Source organism: Thermobia domestica, chromosome 7, assembly GCF_964235325.1.
Source record: "Thermobia domestica chromosome 7, izTheDome1.hap1.1, whole genome shotgun sequence".
In the NCBI taxonomy this organism is placed as follows: domain Eukaryota; kingdom Metazoa; phylum Arthropoda; class Insecta; order Zygentoma; family Lepismatidae; genus Thermobia; species Thermobia domestica.
The window spans coordinates 230,948,445-230,964,267 of record NC_137460.1 but is presented as its reverse complement, the minus strand read 5'-3'; positions in this window follow the sequence as shown (position 1 = coordinate 230,964,267).

The following is a 15,823-nucleotide window of genomic DNA, read 5'->3' as shown; positions in this document are numbered from 1 at the left end:
CAGGAGCAGAATATAACAGCATTTGTCATACACTATATCACCCATGTGTTGTGTCGTCGTAGCACTTCACCCTCATACCATCCATCATTTCCCCTCTATTGACTGTCGTATATTCAGCTGCTTAAACATTATGCCTTCATAGCTCATCACGCATCTAATTAATCATATGTTTGATGGCTCTATTCATTATAGGCACCGAAGCTCCAGCAAGATCACACATTGTATGCCAGCCAGTCCCCTAATCTGGACCTGCACCCACTGCAACTGAGGTTCGTCCTCACTTAATAGATGACCCTCCCTATGAAAGTGAATAAAGATGAAATTAAATTGATCAATAAAATAGCACCTAGACCCTCTAATGATTTAACTTGGACCTCATATGCTATTCCAACTCATCCCAAAGAAAGGGCGCAACCCTTTAAACGGGTAAACATAAAAAAAATACTTGGCGCTGAATTAACACACAAGTAACACGCTAAAGTGGTAGTCATTTTGTGTCGTTTCAAAACCTCATTCTCTTTTACAGTGTATGCAGATGAGTGAATGATTCCCGATCTGCAAATCACCAGCTAATAGTGCTAACGATTGAATTTTAAATCTCACGCCAAATATTTCAGGGCCACTGTGAGTCTACGATTGGCTTACAATTATAAATTTGGGGCTCACCAAAGGGCCGAAGTCGACTTGTTCGTGGAATTTAGCACTGAGAGATACCATTCAGCAAGTGAAGTAAATTCTTTCAGATTTAGTCAATCATGAGTCAAGAGTAGGGACGTACGCGGGAATTTATTTCGGGAGGGGTCCAAAGATTTCAGGGGGTCCAAACACAATTTCAGGCTAAATTATATTAAAAATTGTAAAATTGTCCCTGAAATTAGACTAAATTTTCAAAAAAGTCCGGATTTCGGGGGGGGGGTTCCGGACGTCCAGGACCGACCCCTGCGTACATCCCTGGTCAAGAGATATTGCATAATCTTGCTTTACTAACTGTTGAGAGGAAAGAAGTAGAAAAATGATATTTGAGGACATGATAGACAAGTTTCCAGTAGCTAAGACAAAATAAAATAGTGTTGTAATTTTTGTAAAGAAAACATTACATTTACGCTCAAATTCAAATTATGTTAAATTTCCTTCAATCATTTTGCTTAACATTTTAGAAACTATATCAAACGATTGCAGAAAACTGAAAAAAAAATCTTAATTTTGTTTCTGCCCAAAGTCAAGTCAGAATCATATATTTTTTTTCTAATTAGGAAGGAATTGTATAGAATTAATCCGCCTTATGCAGAGTCGTTTTGACGTGTGATTAGTGTCATACTAAAGGCCTGCCTACTGCAGGAAACATGACTGGTTCCAGTGAATAGCCGGCTAATTCGACTCTTTTTGAAAATTGAGATTTTACAGGTAGAAGCTTCTTTTGGTGAGTTCTACATTGTGTAGAAGCGGCTAAGGCGAATTCTTAAAATTGAGGAAGTTACAGTGTGTGGTTATGTCAAAATTAAGCACGTAACTACTGTAAAATTTACCTTTAAACTGCTCTCCTGTAAAATTTATTTTTCCCGATTTAGCCGGTTATTCACTGGAACCAGCCATATGTTAGTTGAACTCTTTAGTATGGCACTAATCACGCGTTAGAACGACTCTGCATAAGGCCCAAAATGACTTGAGTTTATAGTCCCTTTCAGCAGCGAGGGTATATGAAACGTTGACCTCCAGTTTAACGTGAAATCCGAGCCAGAGGGGCTGCGCTGGGAACCGAACCCTAACCCTCCGCGTCAAATGCGGCTACGCTGTCCACATAGCCACAGGGAGCTCAGAATTGATATGACGTGATGTAGTGGTGGAAATAGGACACAAAGGTAGGAATCAATTTCTATTGTTGCTTTAGGCGCTGTTAACGTCAGATTCAGCACCACTGAATATAACCTAAATAAATTATAAATTATACATATTTATTTAGTCACGCATTTTTCTTTCGTCGGAGGCAGGGGCGGATACAGAGGGGGCAATCGCCCCCCCAGAAGGGCAAACTTTCTTATTTTTTATATATAAATAAAACCCATCCCAAAGTTTGGAGCCTTTAAAAGTAGCAGTATGACAACTCCCCGCCCCCCCCCCCCCCGTCCTGGATCGTCCTGGATCGAAGTCGGTCCTGGATCCGCCCATGGTTGGAGGTCATTCATCCAATAGTGACACCATTGAATGGAGCTGAATAAATGTGTATCTTCCGTAGCCAAGTAAACCAAAGTGTTAAAAATATCTATTACTTTCCTGAGCGGATATGTTTTTTTACAGAAAGGTAGCTATACCAAAAAAAAAAAAAAATCCTTGCGTCAAAGAAAACACAACTAAAAATCAATATGACTGTGAAATATAGAGAGTATGGAGATCCCTTTAGTAAAAGCAGAGAGCGTGGTCCATTGAAAGAAAATAAGAAGTATTATTTATTTTTTAAGGCTAGCCATAGGCTAGCAACCTCTAAGAGGGCTACACGCTTTTTTAGGGAAGGGAATTGAGAGGATTACTAAAGGACTGTAGGATTGAAATAAGAAGCAAGAGAACTGTAAATGTGTGTTTTGCTTTTGTGAATTACATCGTAAATACCAAGTTAATATTAGGCCTAAAACAATTTAAGGATAAAAGACGTCTGTTAATTTGTCACTTACGTTTCTCAGAATTAATTATTAAATAAATAAAAATTCAAAACCAACGACAATTTCAAATTTTGAAGAAATACAGAATTATTTTTTTCGATATAGGCACTGATTACAAGAAGTAATTTTACTAATTCCGAAATGCTCGGTAGATGGCAGGACAATGTTTTGTTTAGCAATGTGTAAGCGTCTTTGCATTACAAACAACAGAACAAATTAGTTTAATACAGGTTATGGTTAAATATTATTTGCTTGCTATATATGAAACACCACTTACAATGTTTTGTTGTGAACTAAACCTTTTGTTCATTGTTCTTGCTAATGCACGGTTAATTACTTACTTATCTGATTTAAACATAAGGAATGAGGTAAAACCGATATATAAAACCAATACGTCTATTATGGCATTGTATTTAAGGTACTTTTTGGATGTGGAGACACTCTTATCTAAACTGATATTTGTGTCTCTGCTGTATTTAACTTTGGAAGGCAGAATTAATGTCTTTATACGCAATTGAAATTTATCTAACTCTTACTTTGGACGGAAAATGATACTAGCGAACCTGCCGGATGGAGTTATAACTAATTGTATTGTCTGCTCCTGGTGGTAGTTATTTTGTGCAGTAAACGAAGCTCAAATTTGAATGAAGAAAGGAACAAATAAGTAACAAGAGCGTCATTTCAGATTTTGCTTGGGGGGGGGGCAAAACCCCTTGATATAAGTAAAATTTCGCGTTTTTCACTGATTTACTATTATTCTATTGATAAAATCTATATACATTTCAAACTCAAGGGGGGGGCAAACGCCCCTCCCTGCCCCTTTTAAATGACGTCCCTGATAAGTAACAAGCTGAAAATTGGTACAATTCTTGGGAATGATGTTCTAAACAACATACTAAAAGCAAGGGCGCCGATTTCTCTGTAAATTTGGGGGAGCCCATTCAGATGCAGAAGGTATATATATATATATATATATATATATATATATATATATATATATATATATATATATATATATATATATATATATATATATATATGTGTGTGTGTGTGTGAAGATTTTAAGACAAATTGCAGTCAAATTATGCCAAATATTGTATATTCACAAATACAGTAGGGAGGCCCACATGAGCTTTGGGGCGCCCTTGGTATTATGTACTTACATGTTTTGTCTTCTTCATGAAATAGTTGTATAGTTCTTACTTTTCTCCATCGCTTTACAGGTAATTTTTATAACTTCATTCACTATCACAGTGTATGTTCCGTTAGCTGTGTATTTTCTGTTAGAAGTTGAGCTTCTAAAGTGATGATTGAACAGCTTGCATTTCACAGTCGTTGTTTTCTTCGACTTCGAGTAATCCAAACGAGTCAGAAGACGAATCTCTTATTCATAACACAGGCCTACAGAAAAAAAAATTTTTCTTGGTGCCTAAAATTTTAGAGCTGATTTTAACTATGTGTGGGGCGCTGAATCCAATAATGTAAGCAGTTTTTTTCTATCAGCTCTACTTTGGTAGATACAGGCTACTGTACCAGTAGTGTTATTTACGTTACAATGTATGTGGAAGAAATATTACAATCCAAAATAAATATGTAAATTATAAATGATGTAACCACTATTTCTGCATGCTTCTTGCAATAGTATACAAAATAAGCAAAAGAAATACAAATATTCTCGTAATAACAAGTTTGAATATGATCTTATAAACTCTGCAACTCAAATAAATCCTACTGTACTCTATAGAGATTTCTATTTGGAAGAACGGCGCTCTTTTCTCATTAGTGCTGCTATCTGTCGGTACTAAACGGAAACTAGTCATATAGTAGTTCCAGGAACGTCCACTAGATTGCATTGGTATTCTACTTGGCTAGTGGATCGTAGTTGTTGTCTTGCAGGTGGAGTGACATGTTGGAACATGTGAGTTTTGTTCTGAAATCATAACTTGTATCGCGTATACTAAGGCTTTATATTTAACATCCGTGTTAGTGGCCTGAACATAAAATGAGTTCAAGTCGAAGAAGTTGTGTTAACCATCCTGATGTGTTTTGCTACATATGTGGTGAGTACACATTTAAAGACAATAGAAAACATATCAGTGACTTTGTAAAAAAAGCATATCATGCATATTTTGGTGTACGCCTAGGGGACCAAGATAAAACGTGGGCTCCACATATTGTGTGTAAAATGTGTACTGAACACTTGCGACAGTGGACAACTGGAAAAAGAAAAAGTCTTAAGTTTGGTGTTCCAATGGTTTGGAGGGAACCCACAAACCATGTTGATGACTGTTATTTCTGCCTGGTAAATGTTACGGGTATGAATAGAAATAACCGGAACAAGTGGACATATCCTGATCTGCCTTCAGCAAGACGTCCAGTTGTTCATTCCGATGAAATACCAATCCCAACGTTTCACCACTTGCCAGAGCTTTGTGAGACTGAAAACGAACGTAGTGAACATTCTTGTGACATGGATGATGGAAGTGACAGTGATTATGAGGGAATGTCAACAATTCCTCAACAGTTTAATCAAGATGAGCTAAATGATCTAGTTAAGGACCTTAATCTTTCAAAAGAATCGTCTGAATTACTTGCTTCCAGATTGAAGGAGAAAAACGTACTAGAACAAGGAACTAAAATCACATTCTACCGAACAAGGGAAAAGGAGTTTTAACCATTTTTCACTGAAGACACAAATCTCGTATTCTGTCACGATGTTAGAGGTCTCCTAGAACACATGGGTCTTCCAGAATACAATCCAGATAATTGGCGCCTGTTTATTGATAGCTCCAAGCGAAGTTTAAAATGCGTCCTTCTACACAATGGCAATAAATATGGCTCAATTCCAATCGCTCATTCAACACGACTGAAAGAAGAATATGAAGCAATTGCTTTGGTTATGGAAAAAATTAAATATCAGGACCATCAGTGGGTGATTTGTGTGGATTTAAAGATGGTGAACTTTCTTCTTGGACAGCAAAGTGGCTACACAAAATATCCTTGTTTTCTATGTCTGTGGGATAGCAGAGACAAAGCAAACCATTGGTCAAAAAAAGAGTGGCCGCAGAGAGACGACATGGTTGTTGGTAAGAAAAATATTATTAACATGCCTATTGTTGAGTGTGACAAAATCATTTTGCCACCTCTACATCTCAAGCTCGGTTTGATGAAGCAGTTTGTAAAGGCGCTAAATAAGAACGGGCCGTGCTTTGCTTACATGGGAAACAAGCTACCTCAGATCAGCACAGAAAAATTAAAAGCTGGAATATTTGATGGTCCCCAAATAAGACAACTCATGAAAGATCCGGCTTTCGTGGAGTCCATGAATGAGACTGAACGTAGAGCTTGGACCTCATTTGTAGAAGTTATCAAGAATTTCCTTGGCAATAATAAAGCTGATAACTATGTTGAGCTAGTGAACCAGATGCTTAATGCATTCCAAAAACTTGGATGTAATATGAGTATCAAAATTCATTACCTGCACAGCCATTTGGACCGTTTCCCAGACAACGTAGGCAGTCTGAGTGAAGAACAAGGTGAAAGATTTCACCAAGATATTAAAACAATGGAGGACCGCTACCAAGGAAGATGGGATGCCCATATGATTGCAGATTACTGCTGGAACCTAAAAAGAGACTGTGCAAAGAAACATTCAAGGATGTCACGAAAACGAAGCTTCCGAAGTGTTGAATAGATCGTTTTGAACAAATTATTTGATTTTTTATTCATAAAAACTATTATAAAATGTAGTTACAGAGTTATTATGTACTTGATGTTTGTGTTTATATGGTTTTCATTATTTTCAAAGTGTTCCAAATAACAGATTTAAATGTCATAGTTTTCTTTTCACTTACAGTAAAACAGCACCTATGCAATTTTCAACGTTGTAGCAGGTCAGTCTTGCAATTCCTATATCTCAAAAACTAAAGCTGTTAGGGGAAAACTAACGCCATATTTGGATTCAGCGTCCCAATTCTACTTCAAATCAGCTAAGAAACACCCGGCACCAAAACCACTGTAAGCCAGTGTAATCACACAACTACTCTACCAACAATTACTCACTCTTGCGCCGCGCCACCGATTTATTGGACAATTATAGTTTTTTTCTTCTTTTTTAAACAGTGTTGCCAATTCAGTGTTGCCGATTTCGTCAAATATTTTAGCAACAAACTTTGGTTCATTTACAATTTTTAGAATAGGGATTTAAAGATTTAAATCGAAACAGAAGTTTGACGGATATATTAATAACTACTTTTGTGAGATTTTTTTGTCGTCTATGTTCTTGTATATCTTTTCTTTTCTTAAATTATAAGAAAACACGAATGATCCTTAACCAACAGAATATTATGAGTCCATTTTTCTTTTTTCATTCATTCATTCTTTCCTTTATACGACAATGACTGAAGGTTAGTGCACCGGTACTGCTCCAAAAATACTACACACTAACGTTAGTGTTATAATAGCTTAGAAGTTATTAATGAATAACTTAAGTGGGGTTAACTTTAGATTTTTAAATGTTTACACAATATTTCACTAGTTGTCACAAAAACTAGACAAATATTAGTGGTTAATGCATTGTTCGTGGTCCATAAAAGTAAGCACTATCGTTAGTGATATAGTGTAAGGAATATTAGTGAATAACTTGCGGGGATAAATTTAAATTTTTCAAATTTTACAATAATTGTCCCTCAAAGATTAGTGCAAACGCCAGGGATTAGTGCATCTTTAGTGCTCAAAAAGTACTAAGCACTAACGGTAGTGTTAACTTAGGAGTTATTAATAAATAACTCGGACGGAACTGAATTTAAATTTATCGAATTTTACAATAATTGTTCTCTCAAAGATGGAACAGACATCAAATTTGTCGTATATTCTTTGCTTTTTAAATGGTCTTTTACATTCATTCTTTGTTTCCTTTGATTTTTAAATGGTCTTTATCCTTTTACGCAGAAACTCCGAAAACAACAGAAACAATCCACGAATTAGCTCCTTTACCCAGAGGAAGAGTATTATGCGTGATGTAATTCACATATCTACGTACTGTAACACAATAGTTTCAGGTCAGGAAGGGGTTTATTAATAAAATAGATTTGCTAAAGGGAGATACGCATTAGTAGAAGGGGAAAATGAATTACATAAAAATAGAAGAACCACTTCAACTTATAATTTTGGGCCTCTCATAGAGGGGTCCACATCAGTCTTAGAATGGTCTGGGCCCCCGGCCCCACAGGATCGGCGCTCTTGACTAAAAGTTCCCTGAAATCCCATGTGACCTTCGCCGCCATATTGAAAAATTGCGGCTGGAAGTGTCAAATAAACAATACACAAATAAAAATAACAATATCCTCGTTATGGTTGGACATAAAGAGATAAACTTAGTGTCGTTTTATAGAACATAGACAAAACAATATTTTTTAAAGAGAAACAATTTTTCATAAATCGCATATACTGCTTTTACAAATATTTTGCTCTAAATTTTAAAATTAAGAAAACTACCGTCAAACTGATTTACAATTTTATTGAACTAAGTAAGTAAACATTAACAAGTTAAAATGTGATATAGATGTTGATAAAGATTATTTAAATGACATACTAAAATCCCGCAACTTCTTCGTTCGCCATATTGGAATATGTTAAAATATCCGAAGTAATTGAAAGATAAAATTTGGTAACTGAAATACAAAATCTGGACAGAACTAAATATTTGAGAAACTGTAAGTGCAATCGATCCGAAGTCAATTGGGATCAATGGTAGTACAAGGGAGGAAACATTATGACGTGTTTAAAGTTGTCCCCCGTCATCTTGGTGACCGCCATCTTGGAATCAACTTGTTTATTATAAATAGGAACATGGTCATGTGACATATAAAGCAACATCCTCGTCCGAAGAGAAACCCAATGGTAAAATTATTTTTCCAAACCCTGCATCAGTTTTGAAGTTCTGAGTATATTTAGGATATGTTATATGTGAAATGTGCTGTGCGAAGTTTCGAATTGGAAGATAAAGTAATAAAACAAGCTTTGTAACATCTCACCTTACGTATTCTTTAATAAACAGGAAAAGAGAGAGCTAACACACATGAGGCAATTACAATCACATGACATGTTCACGATGCCCACCATTCTGTTCTATCCATATCCTTAACCGTGAGACCCAGTGCTTGTGCACTCTGTGAAGCATGGTTGGTGATATTTATTCACAGGCCGTAATGATTCCGCTTTTCAGGTAGCCAATGTCAATAATTTTACACTTTTAGACAATAGCTTTAAAGTGTCCCTAAAAAGAGAAATCCAAAGGAGGTAGGTCGGGGGACCTTGCTGGTCACTCAACTGGTCCATGCCGACCTATCCAACAACCGGGAAAGTATTCATTGAATCATCGATTACATTATCACCATAATGCAGCAGTGCTCCATCTTGTTGACAATATTGACGAAATCACCCTTCCTCTTCCAACAAAAGTGACATAACAGTGTTTTCAAGCATATTTTCATATTGTGCAGCTTCGACTTTCATTGAAGACGGCTGCTATTATTGCTGAACTGCATCCTCGAGCCAGAATGAATTTCGATTCTTTCCTCTCGAGTTAGCATCCAGTCCTACCAACAAAAAAGAAAAAGAAAAAAAGAAAGAAAAAGAAAGAAAAAAGAAATAACGAGACCGTTACTTTCCGTCCATACAATGTTCAACACATAACAAAATTTAAGTTGAAATGATAACATAGTCTATCCTAAATCCATTCATAGCTTCAGAAACGTTGCAGGCTTTGAAAGAAGTTTACCGTAGGATTTCCCGGTACTGGACAAAATCTTCGGTACTGGGCTAATATAAATCTTAGTTGAATAGTTGCATCAAAGATGCAAGCTGCAGGTAAGGTAATGGTGAGGTGTGGAATAAAGGGCGAAAAACTTATTGGGCCTGTATTCATTGATGGGACCTTGGGTGTTGCACAATATGGAGATATGCTTGAAAACACTGTTATGCCACTTTTGTTGAACGAGGAAGGGACATTTCTTCAATATTGGCAACAAGATGGGGCACCATCGCATTATGGTTGTAATGTAATCGGTGGCTCATTGAACAGTATCCTGGTTGATGGATAGGTTGACATGAACCAGTTGAGCGACCAGCACGGTCAGCAAACCTAACTAAATTGGAGTTTTATCTTTGAGAGCACTTTAAAGCTATTGTCTACCAGTGTAAAATTAATGAAATTGGCCACCTGAAGAGGAGAATCATTACGGCCTCTGAACAAATATCACTGACCATGCTTCGCAGAGTGCACAAACACTGGGACGCACGGTTAAGGATGTGCATACAACAGAACGGTGAGTATGTTGAACATGTCATGTTATTATAATTTTCTCATGTGTGTTATCTCTCTCTTTCCTGGTTATTACAGAATACGTAATGTGAGATGTTCCAAACTTGTTTTCCACTTTACCTTTATCCTTCAATTTGAAACATGGAAGAGCACATTTCATAGCATTCCATACGTAACATATCCTAAACCTTTTCCATACTTCAAAACCGTTGTAGATTTAGGAAAAATAATTTTACGATTGAGATTCTCTTCGAACGAGGTTGTTGTTTAATGTGACACACGACCATGTTGTCATTTAAAATAAACAAGTAGATTTCAAGATGGCGGCCACTAGTATGGCGGACGACAATCTTAACGACGTCATAATGTTTCCCCCCTTGCACCAATATTGATCACAAGTGACTTCGGATCGATTGCATTTACACTTTCTCAAATATATAACCCAGTTCAGATTTTGTATTTCACTTTAAAAAATATCATTTTTCAACTAGTTCGGACATTTTCCAATATAGCGACCGAAGAAGTTATAGGGTTTTATTACGCCATTTAAATAATCTTTACCAACATCTATGTCAAAGTTCAACTTGTTAACAATTACTTCCAAATTCAATAAAATTTAGAATCAGTTTGACGGTAGTTTTCGGAATTTTAGAATTTAGAGCTAAATATTTCTAAAAATATGCGTTTTATGAAAAATTGTTTTGCTTTCATTGTGTTATCTATATTCTATTAAACGACACTAAGTTTATCTCTTTATGTTCAATCGTAGCGAAGATATTGCTATTTTTATCTGGGTATTGTTCATTTGACGTTGTCAGCGGCCATTTTCCAATATGGCGGGCGATGGTTAGGTGAGATTTTAGGGGACTTTTAGTATGTTGTTTAGAACATCATTCTCAACATCTGTACTAATTTTCAGATTGATACTAATTTGATCCTTAGTTTTTGTTAATTTGACTGCACTAGTGAATTAAGACTCTTACTATAGGTACACTAGCCATTGCATTCTTCGTTCAAACCAAGAATGTTTATGAAATAGAGGATATGCCCATATGTATCTTCATCCTATTAACTGAATGAAAGCAAAAAACACAAGAGCATCGGCTCAAGAACCACGCCTGATTGGCTTTTCACATTTCCACCGTGAATGTTGACTAAAAACATTGCGACTTTATTGGGTGGAGCGGGCAGAATGGGAGTGGCGAAACTGTTACATGTGGCTTTACGATATTGTTGAATAAGCAGATCATGTATTTTATAAGATCCTTAGCTCAAACCCACGCGCCTAACGATCATCATAGAGTAAACAAACACTTCGCCCTTGTCTTTAGTAGTTCGTAATACGCGAACTGCTTCGAGTAGGGGCTAAACCGTCTGGACACATGTTTTTAGTTAAAGCGGGAAAAACAGCTGAAGCCTCTTATAAAAAATCGTTACTCTATGGATCATTGTACGAGTATTGTCAGGTCTACGGATAAGACTTTTCAAAGCTATTCGGAAAACAAGTTTTTCTGTAATGTACAGATGTTTTGACTTATGTTGTAAGGGTTCAGTTCTTGGATTTAGGCTAAAAAAAGTTGGACAATTGGAACAACACTTACAAGATCTGTGGTTCAGTGGCCTACGATTAAAATGCGGAAAAATAAAATTTTCTTTTTACTCACATAAGAGGAGACGAGCATCATACCGCTTACAAATTGTCCGAATGGGATAAAACCTGCTCATCTCCTTAGCGTCCTGAGAACAGAAATAGTTTTTTTTTTTTTTTTGTATTTGACCTAAAAGGGAAGAAAAGGGGATGAGAAGAGGAAAAGAGGGAGTAATTCTTATAATAAGATGTCCGTATCTCGGAATCTCTTTAGATTTAAGAGATGAAATTCGGTATTATAACATCTCGTTTAAAATAAGTAAACACATATTTCAATAGAAAGAAAAGACATAAAGAGAAGAAGAAAGATGAAGAAGAAAGGGTGGAGGTTACAATAAGATGACCAGGCCTCTAAAATCCCTTAAAACTAGAGATACAAGAAGCTGCTGAGAAGTCCGCCATGTGTATAAAACTATGTCAAATGATACGTTGACGTCACACCCTGACTCACCTTCATCTCTTCCAATTGTGGACAGGCCAGGTAACAATTATGCAATGGACGGGATACGTTCCCTTCCAATTTTTGTAACTGAGTGTTTACCGGCAGCTTTCACAGTTACTTTGTTCCATCACAATTGTGTTCTCTGACAATCATGCAGTTATTCATTGCTTTACATACCGTGTTTGATATGTACAATATCCTATTTCAATAGCACATATGTATTTTAACGGTATAATTATCAAATTGCAGTTACACCTACAGAGTTAAAGCGGATAGCATCTGACGAGTTCAGGGTTCGATCCTATACCTACCGTCAGCCATAACTAGGCTGGAACATGGCTTACAGAATATCAAACCCCTTTGCGATTGAGTGGAACTCGAATTTTAACCTTGATCATATCAGTTCGATTGATTCCTTTGCTACTGCATCTAGTGGATAACAATAAAATCTTTACATTTGAAGGTTCCATACCATCACGCACAAGCCACTGCACATGTTTTGCTCACCGTACTTGCCCCAATGTTCTCTTTATCATACGCTCCATCGATCGTTCTTTTGGTTTCTGCACTAGATTTTACAAGATCAAAATGAAGAGCATGAAATGTCAAACTGTATCTTGTTAGTAGCCATGACAAATTAAGTATGAACTCATTTGATGGAGAGATTAGGTGTCAACCAATGTATCCTGTCTAGGTTTCCTACCCCATTTCCACAGAAAGTTTGATGGAGCTGCTTAAAGATACGTCTGGAATTTTATGCAGACACACATATATATATTGCTGATCGTCAAAATTCAATCTGCTAGGCAAGAGAAAAGTACCAGAAACGAAGAAACAGATAATCTACGAATCTTCTTCCTGTATAAGAATTTTGCTTACATCTCAGAAAACGTTTTATCCTGAGCTTCAGACACTTCAGTATACACGGGTATATGGACTCTGATTTTATTTCAAATTCATTATTAATAGAATTCCTTCTATCTTTACTGATACAAGTATATCGTATCAACATTTCTGAACTAAGAAACTTGTGAAAAGTGGAATTAAAGTTTTCTCCATCTAATTTCAGCGGCATAAATAAATGTGATATATAACGCATTTCTAGTTCGTTAAATCTCACGTTTGTTTCTCCAACTTTCCTACATTTTCAGAACAGTTATAGCTAACATTGTCAATCATTGTTCTAAAAGATTTTTGTCGTTGAACGTTAATCTAACAGCTCTAGAAACAACTCGTTGCAACTACAGAAGCCACACCGGCCATTGATTTGCACTTTATCTGGCCTATCGGATGACTGATTTCTTTGATTCTCAAATGTTTTCAAGAGTTTTTCTTGAGAATGAAGTAATTAAATGTCTTCTCGTGTTATGATGGGAAAATCAAGGTGGAGTGTTTTCTCTGCACTAAAATTGAAACATTTTAAAAAGATAATCATTTCTTAGGCAAAAAAAGCCACGGAGAAAACAAGTTGTTGTTTCTTTAAAAGAAGCAACAGCTTTTTCTGAGCCATTGCACGTCTACATGAGAGTGGATTAAAGTTTACATTTTGCTTGGTTAACAACAAGAACAAACCAAGCCTGACATCACCAGTGCAATATAATAATAATAATAATAATAATAATAATAATAATAATAATAATAATAATAATAATAATAATAATAATAATAATAATATGCCATTTTTATATAATACTGGACGACAAATTTTAATTTTTTTTTCATCCTTCGGAAAAGAAAAGTATATTTTCTTATGCAAATGACGATGGTGAATGCGAAAATGAAATTAAATGCTGAATTGGTTCAAGTTTAAGTGTAATCGACAGAAATATGTGTTATGTAGTGTTGACAATACTGCTTAAAACTACTGTATTTTATACGCAAAATTTCAGCAAAAGAAAAATTGGGACACGCGGAAATACGTAGGAACAAACCATGGTTCGACCAGGAATGCATAAAACTAGCAGAGAAGAGAAAACAGGCAAAATTACGCTGGCTACAAAATCCGAATGAAATAACTACACAAAATTTTGCAGATATCAGGCGGGAAACTTCCAAAACCTTTAGAACAAAGAAACGAGATTTTCTGAAAGCTAAAATTAAGGAACTTGAAGATAATAGCAAAAATAAAAACATCCGGGACATGTATAAGGGAATCAACGAATTTAAGAAAGGCTATCAACCTCGTGCTTATATATTAAAGAAATCTGACGGTACAGTTCTCACTGACACGGATAGCATCTTAAATAGATGGAAAGATTTCTTTGACGATTTGCTTAACACGCAACCGAAAACTAGTGTGCGTGGAGAAATGGAGATACACACCGCAGAACCGTATATTCCAGAACCAAACCGAATAGAAGTAGAAACTGCTATAAAGAAATTAAAGAAACACAAATCTCCGGGTGTAGATGAAATTCCGGCTGAGTTAATTTTAGCTGGAGGCGAAAAATTGTGGAATAAGATACATAAACTCATTCTCCTTATCTGGAACAAGGAAGAATTGCCCCAAGAGTGGAAAGAATCAATCATTGTTCCAATTCACAAGAAAGGCGACAAAACTGACTGTAATAATTATCGAGGCATTTCTCTTCTGTCAACATCCTATAAAATCCTTTCAAACATTCTATTAGCAAGACTGACCCCATACGCAGATGAAATTATTGGAGATTATCAATGCGGATTTAGACGAAATCGATCAACTATCGACCAAATCTTTACCATTCGTCAAATACTCGAAAAAAAGTGGGAATACACGGTATACGTCAACTATTTATTGATTTTAGAAAGGCGTAAGACTCGGTTAGGAGAGAAACATTATACAACGTTCTTACACAACTTGGAATACCGAGAAAGCTAATTAGATTAATTAAGATATGTTTAAATGAATCCCAAAGTAAAGTCCGGGTAGGAAAATTTTTGTCCACGAGCTTTCACGTCGAAAATGGAATGAAACAAGGAGATGCGTTGTCGCCATTATTATTTAACTTCGTTCTGGAATACGCTATAAGGAAAATCAAAGGTAGCAAACAGGGCCAAGAGTTGAACGGTATTCACCAGGTTATGGCATATGCTGATGACGTAAATTTAATAGGTGATGATAGGAGAACAATAGAAAGAAATGCAGAGATCTTATTAAATGCTTGCAGGGACATGGGTTTAGAAGTAAATGCAGATAAAACTAAATACATGGAAGTGCGGCGGGACCGGAATACAGCAAAGTATGGATGCGTTAAAATATTAAATAATGCTTTTGATAAAGTGGATAGTTCAAAATATCTAGGATCAATATTAACAGAGGAAAATCATATTCACGGAGAAATTAAATGTCGACTAAAAGCAGGGAATTCGTGTTACTATTCGGTTCAAAATCTCTTATCGTCGCGAATTCTGTCGAGAAATTTGAAGCTTAAAATATACAAAACGGTAATCATGCCTTTTGTTTCGTATGGCTGCGAAACATGGTCACTTACTCTGAGGGAAGAACATAGACTGAAAGTATTTGAGAACAAGATCCTGAGACGAATATTCGGACCCAAGAGGAACGGGAATGGGGAATGGCGGAAACTTCATAACGAGGAACTACATAATTTATATGGTTCACCCAACATTGTTAGGGTCGTCAAGTCTAGGAGGCTTAGGTGGGCGGTTCATCCATAAGGCTCCTTAACATCATTTTCCTTGATACCTCGCGCCAAGTTCCAGTGTTCGTTTCAGATGCAGTGGCCAAGGAACTTGGCTCATCCATTCTCATCTCA